This window comes from Microtus ochrogaster, assembly GCF_000317375.1.
Source record: "Microtus ochrogaster isolate Prairie Vole_2 chromosome 14 unlocalized genomic scaffold, MicOch1.0 chr14_random_1, whole genome shotgun sequence".
Taxonomy (NCBI): domain Eukaryota; kingdom Metazoa; phylum Chordata; class Mammalia; order Rodentia; family Cricetidae; genus Microtus; species Microtus ochrogaster.
In genome coordinates, this window is record NW_004949096.1 from 25,839,176 (window position 1) to 25,845,021 (window position 5,846).

The window sequence follows — 5,846 nt, forward strand, 5'->3', positions numbered from 1 at the left end:
GCCGCCGCCGCGGGGCCTGCAGGTGGGCCCGGCCAGTGGCTCGAGAAGCCTGCGCACGAGCGAGAGGCAGCGGGCGTCCCAACCCGGTCCGGCCGTCACTTACCGGCGCCTCATGGTACCGCAGCGCCTCAGCCCAGCCACCGTGCTGACGAACCGCGCCCGGCAGCTCGGAGCGTCCCTCGGAGCCCCAGCCGGGCCCCACTCACAGCCATTCAAACGCCGCCGCGCGCGGCCCGCCGGGATAGCTACCCCGTGGGCGGCCCGCGGGCCCCGCCCAGCGCAGGCTCCGCCCCCTCGGATGCCGGCGGGAGGGGGAGCAGGGCGCGTGGCAGCGCCGCCCCCTAGTGGCCGCAGCTGCTCACGGACGCTTTGCTGTGGCGGTGCAAAAGAATTCCTGCTCTACAGGATGCAGGCAGCTGGGAAAGAAAGACCCCGAGGGACAGGGATAATCCAGTAAGGGCAGACAATCTGCTGTTAAAATACCGTTCAAGGGAAGATGAGCGTTCATTCTTATTCAAATGACCAGGATAGAGTGATTAAAAGCGTAAACTCCGGAACTGTGCCTTGGACAAATCAAGTAAAGTGTGTGTGTGTGTGTGTGTGTGTGTGTGTGTGTGTGTGTTTGCTTTCCTCGTCTGTAAAATGGGAATGATAACAGTGTATCTGCCTCTTACCCTCAAATGGGTTAATACATACAAAATTATTTGGAGAGTACCTGGCTCCTGGTAAGCTCTATATAGTTCCTGACTATCTTGTTTTGTTTCCTGTTATGTGCCAGACTTCGAGAATATCTTTAACTATTCTTATAAACTTTATTATTTAAAATAACTTGCAACTCCCAGCCTCCCAAACTCACAGAATACTGCAAGAAACTTAAGAAATATGTATGATAAGGCCCTCTCCTCAGGAAGAAGGTTTGGTTTCATTGGGATGGGAACTTTTGACTTTGAGATTATGATTGGTTCTATCCCTGAAGTGTTTTTAATTCCTGAAGACAATTCTCTCAATCAGAGACTAGTCAGGGTAACTCTCTGGTCAGTGTTACCAAAGCTGAGACAGTAAGTTTGTCTTCTGTGGCTGTCTTCCCCTGGGCAGAAGAAAGCAAGTGGAAGGGGGCATTTGATGGAAGTCTCCCTCAGTCAGACTCCATCCCGTGGCTCACTTTTTTAGATGCTCCTTTAAGAACTCTTAGGGATTAAGGAAAGGGTTGCTTCAATTAGGTCCAACATGTTTAAAGACTTCCTCTGTGCCTAGGTGACACATCTCCAGGTGCTGGGGACAACAGGAAGTGGCTGTCAACGACTTGGAAAGTCAGAGAGTGATAGTCCCAATACACCACACAGAGTGAAGTCATGAAAGGTATATTCTAAATGCTGTGGGCTTTCAGAGGACTAATTGGGGCTGAAGGACCATTAGGTGAATAGGAATGTAATGTGTTTCCTTCCGCAGTATCAGGGCCCCTACTTAATAAAAAAAAAATGTAATGATGAAAATTTGAAGCAACCAGTTATGGCAACGGGAAAATATTTTTCGAATGCTTTGTGTGAGCCACGTCTTTGAGAGTTTCTCAGGTGATGCCAAGCACAAGCAGGCACATGCCTCCGTGTGTGGCCGCACCTGTCAGCTCCAGCTGGCTGAGTGAGGGAAAGGAACTGGGGCAAGGCAGGCTGCTTCCTGAGCATGGCTGCTATGAGGTGGGCGGTGGTGGTTTAAAATAAAAACTTAACACACCTGAGGTCACTTTCCCTCAAGGTGTTTCTTCATCATCACAAGCATGAATTTCTCGATGGCCCACTATGCAATAAAGATCATGGCCGGTCCCTCGGCAGAAGAGAATAAAGAGTTAAGACCTGCTCCTAACCTAGAGCAGCTAGGTGGTGTGGCTGCAAATGGCAGAGACACAAGGCTGCTTCATTAACAGAAAGATCTCATCAAACATAAGGCGTCCCGGTGCCTAAAAACCAGAAAAGAACATCAGTGTTCTCTTTTACGGAACCTGTTAAAATATAGAGTCTCAAATGGGTTTCTTTATCTAGACCCAGACTCTAAGGTTTACACCAGCAATGAGCTGCCCAGGTTTCCCAGCTCTCATATTTTAGCACAAAGATTAAAGAAAACTGCGTGGTATTGAAACCTTTGAAATAGATATGAACTGTACTATGCTGATCCTAAAAGCACCAATACTTTTCCTATCAATAAAGTTTGATTCTTTCAATGAAAGAAGCATAGCATGGGCCTGGGGAAATATCTCAGTTGGTGTATAGAGCTTGCCTTGTAAGCACAGGGACCTGAGTGCAATCCTCAGAATCCGTACTTTAAAATCCGTATGGCTCATGAGTATAATCCTAGTCACATCTTCCTTCTGCTGTGTCTGGGCAGGACTGGGGAGGGAGCTTCCTGCTTCCCAGAATTCGCCTGTTCTCATTGTCCCACCTCTACTTCCTGTCTGGTTGTCCCACCTATAATTCCTGCCTTGCTACTGGCCAATTAGCATTTATTTAAAATGTAATTGACAGAATACAGAATTGTCCCACACCACCAGGAGCAGGAAGAGGAGGATCAGGAGTTTGAGGCTAGCCTGGGCTACACATTTTTCTCTTCCTCTTGGTCACTATCCAGAAAACCATCTCCAAACACAAACCAACAGAAATGCATACCTTGCAAACTTCATTACCAACATACCACCCTTCCCCCATCCCTGCAAAATGACCAGGTGTGGTGGCACACTACTTTAATCCCAGGACTTAGGAGGCAGGAGCGGGCAGATATCTGGAAGTTTAAAGCTAGCATAGCCTATGTATTGAGTTCCAGAGCAGCCAAGGCTGTGTAGTAAGAACGTATCTCAAAACAAAGAGACAAATAAAATGTAGATGATGGTGTCTTTAGGAATGACACACGAGGTTGTCCTCTGGACTCTACATGCACACACATGCACACACACAGACTTGTACCTGCAATCACATGAGCACAAGTAAGAATAACCCATGTATTCTTTTTATATCCCAACATGAATATTTATGCACAAAAGGTGGCCAATTCCAGACCTTTCCAGAGGGCAGTCGGAAAGGGATTCTACTCATCATCATTTCCTTGTGGACAAACAGGCAGCTGAGTTGGTCTTCCTACCTCATCTGCAGGGAATTGCAGAAGAGTGTAGGACCACTCGGTGGCAATGTGTCAAGAAGCTCATATCCACAGACACCCGTAGGTAATGAAGTCTACGTAAAGATCTCTGTACACCATCTCTTAGTGGAATTAGGGGTGGGGTGGTGAAAGAGGGTTTGAACTGGGTCTGACATGCTGGTCAGGATTCTCACAGCTCTGCTGTTCCAGAGAACAGGAAGTGGGCAGTAAGTGCAAGGATTGCTGTCTACCCTGTGTGAGCAGAGTGAAGACCACTTTGGAGACTGGTGGGCGCAAAGACTGAAACCTACACAGCAACCCAGAGTGTTGTAAGCACCTGGGTTTATCAAAAGATGGTGGTTGGAGGTACTTGAGGATTCTGCAGAAATGCTAAGCAGGGCAGCGACGGTTACTTCATTCTTCTGAGGACTGATCCATCACCAGGTGCCAAATGACTGGTATGAAGATTTGGATTGGAGGTTTAGGGAACTGAAGCATCAACGGCCTTGTATGTTGTGTTCATCCACTTGAACAGACACTAAGAGGACAGGACTCACAGCGAGAGATCGTCTGTTCCATAAGCAGCAGCCACTGCTCTGCTTCAAGCACCTCTGGGAAGTTCCAGCCAGTTAACTTTGGCAAAGTCAATCCCCCGTCTTCCTGTGCCGGCTGTGGAAGGAAGTAGCAGCAGCGCCAGATAAGGCAGCTCCTGGTTTAGCGGACTCGGGATTGTCTCATTATAATGCCAACGCCCCGCTTTGTGTAAGTAATAACAGCTTTGTTTGTTTCTGGTGGATAGAAGGGCTTGGGGGGTCTATGGAGAGGACAACAGGTCTCTGAACATCTACAGCTCTCTTGGAGCCAGGAAGCAGTGCATTTTAGAGGAGACATTTGAACCTATCAACAGCTCAAATCCTAAGTGTGTGATTCTCTTACAGAACTGTACCCAAGAATGTTCACAACAACGTGTGCGTGCGTGCGTGCGTGTGTAATAGTGAAAGATGGGAACAATCTCAATGTCCATCAGTTGGAGACTGACAAAGTCCAAATGCACCCATGCCACATAGACTTTGCATCCTCGGCAAACAATCGCCTAGATCTAGATCTGAGTGACAGACATGGAAGACATCCAAGACAGATTAAATAAAAAAGAGTAAGTTAATAGAGTTTAGTATGTTTTTATTAATATAACGAGTAAATCAAATACTCCATCCATAAATGCGTTTTTATTTTCATTTATTTGTGTCTGTAGGTCAGTTTTCTTTTTCCATCATGTGGATGCCAGAGATCAGGCTCAGGCTGTCAGGTGATTTTATTCAGCTCCCCATACATGCGTTTTAAGGAATGATTATCTTTTGAAGCATTAAAAGTTACTGAGTTCTGCTCCCCCCTCTGATGAGTTCCTTGGGCTGATCTAGGAAAGTATGAGTGAGTTAGACGTCAGAAACTTAAGTTCTTATGGTTCTGCAAGCCGGGAAGCTCAAAATCAATGTGTGGGCTAGTTCAGTCCAGAGGTTAGGGCTCTCTTCATGGTTTGCAGATGGCTGCTTTCTCGCTGAATTCTCACTCGGCAGGAAGGGGGGGGAGAAGGCTGTTTTCAGTATTTTCTCTCTTCTTCCAGGTACTATTGCAACCAGGAGGACTCCGCCCTTCAAATCCTAAATGCTTCTCAAAGCCCTATCTCAAGAAATATCACACTAGGGATTAGGATTTCAACATAAGACATCTGTGAGATACCTAGACATTAATTAGCCCATCACAGTCCCTCAGAAATCTAGGGTTGTAAAGAACATTTTATATTTCAACTGATTGCTGTTTTAAAAATGGACACAATGGAATTTTTTTCTAAAGGACCTGGATTGGTCATTCTGATTTAGAGACACTTTAGTCCACGTTCAAGAGGCTTAAATCACTCACTGGGATGAATGGCTGCAGCCAGAGTAACGAAACTTGGAGAGACCTGTTAGGCCATCGTGTTATATCATTATGACTCATGCTACAGTTGTCATTCTCATCCTTTAATGGGGTCTGTGGGAATGGCAACCCTCCCAGCTTCCTCAGCAAGTGCTGCAGGAAAGCAGACTATAATGGGAACTTGTTAAAATGTGAATTGCACAACACTGCTCTTGAAATGAAGAAAAGGTAATGGCCAAGAAGAATGGTATGACTAAATCAACATCATTTCAGAACACTACACTACCAGTTTGTTTGACCCTGGCAGGAGCATCTCATGTCATTGCAATCATGAACTAGAAAAGGAAACGTTTAAGAATTAGAATCCCTGTAGATATTAAGTGGCCATCCAAGAGTAATTAGTAAGGTATGATCTCCCAGCCCTCCAACATGATTTGAAAACCCAGACAGACAAAACGGAGGGTGAAAGTTTCCCTTTAAGACTCTATTACTAACACACACCACACACACAAAGCATCACGAAAGGAGGTCTTTGATAACAGAATCAAAATAGCAAGGATTTGCAAAGGCGACTCATTTATTGACACAGCAAAGAGGTTCAGGGGCTATTAGAGCATGCTGGGCTAACTGGTTGGACAAGAAAGGGTAGTCAAATAGAAGGATTATAGAGATACTGTCAGACACTGCAAAAGAAAACTCATGACGCCGGGCGTTGGTGGTGCACGCCTTTAATCCCAGCACTCGGGAGGCAGAGGCAGGCGGATCTCTGTGAGTTCGAGACCAGCCTGGTCTACAAAGGGAGTTCCAGG

General features: G+C 46.4%; 1 protein-coding gene across 1 annotated transcript in view; it reads right to left on the reverse strand.

Annotated features, from left to right (window-relative positions):
* The window catches only part of Katnbl1 (katanin regulatory subunit B1 like 1), a 42,477-nt gene extending 42,267 nt beyond the window's left edge, over positions 1-210 (reverse strand). Inside the window, exon 1 of the mRNA XM_005364230.2 lies at positions 104-210. The gene's annotated coding sequence lies outside the window, so the exon portion shown is untranslated. The remainder of the gene's footprint in view (positions 1-103) is intronic.
* Between the last annotated feature and the right edge of the window lie 5,636 nt (positions 211-5,846).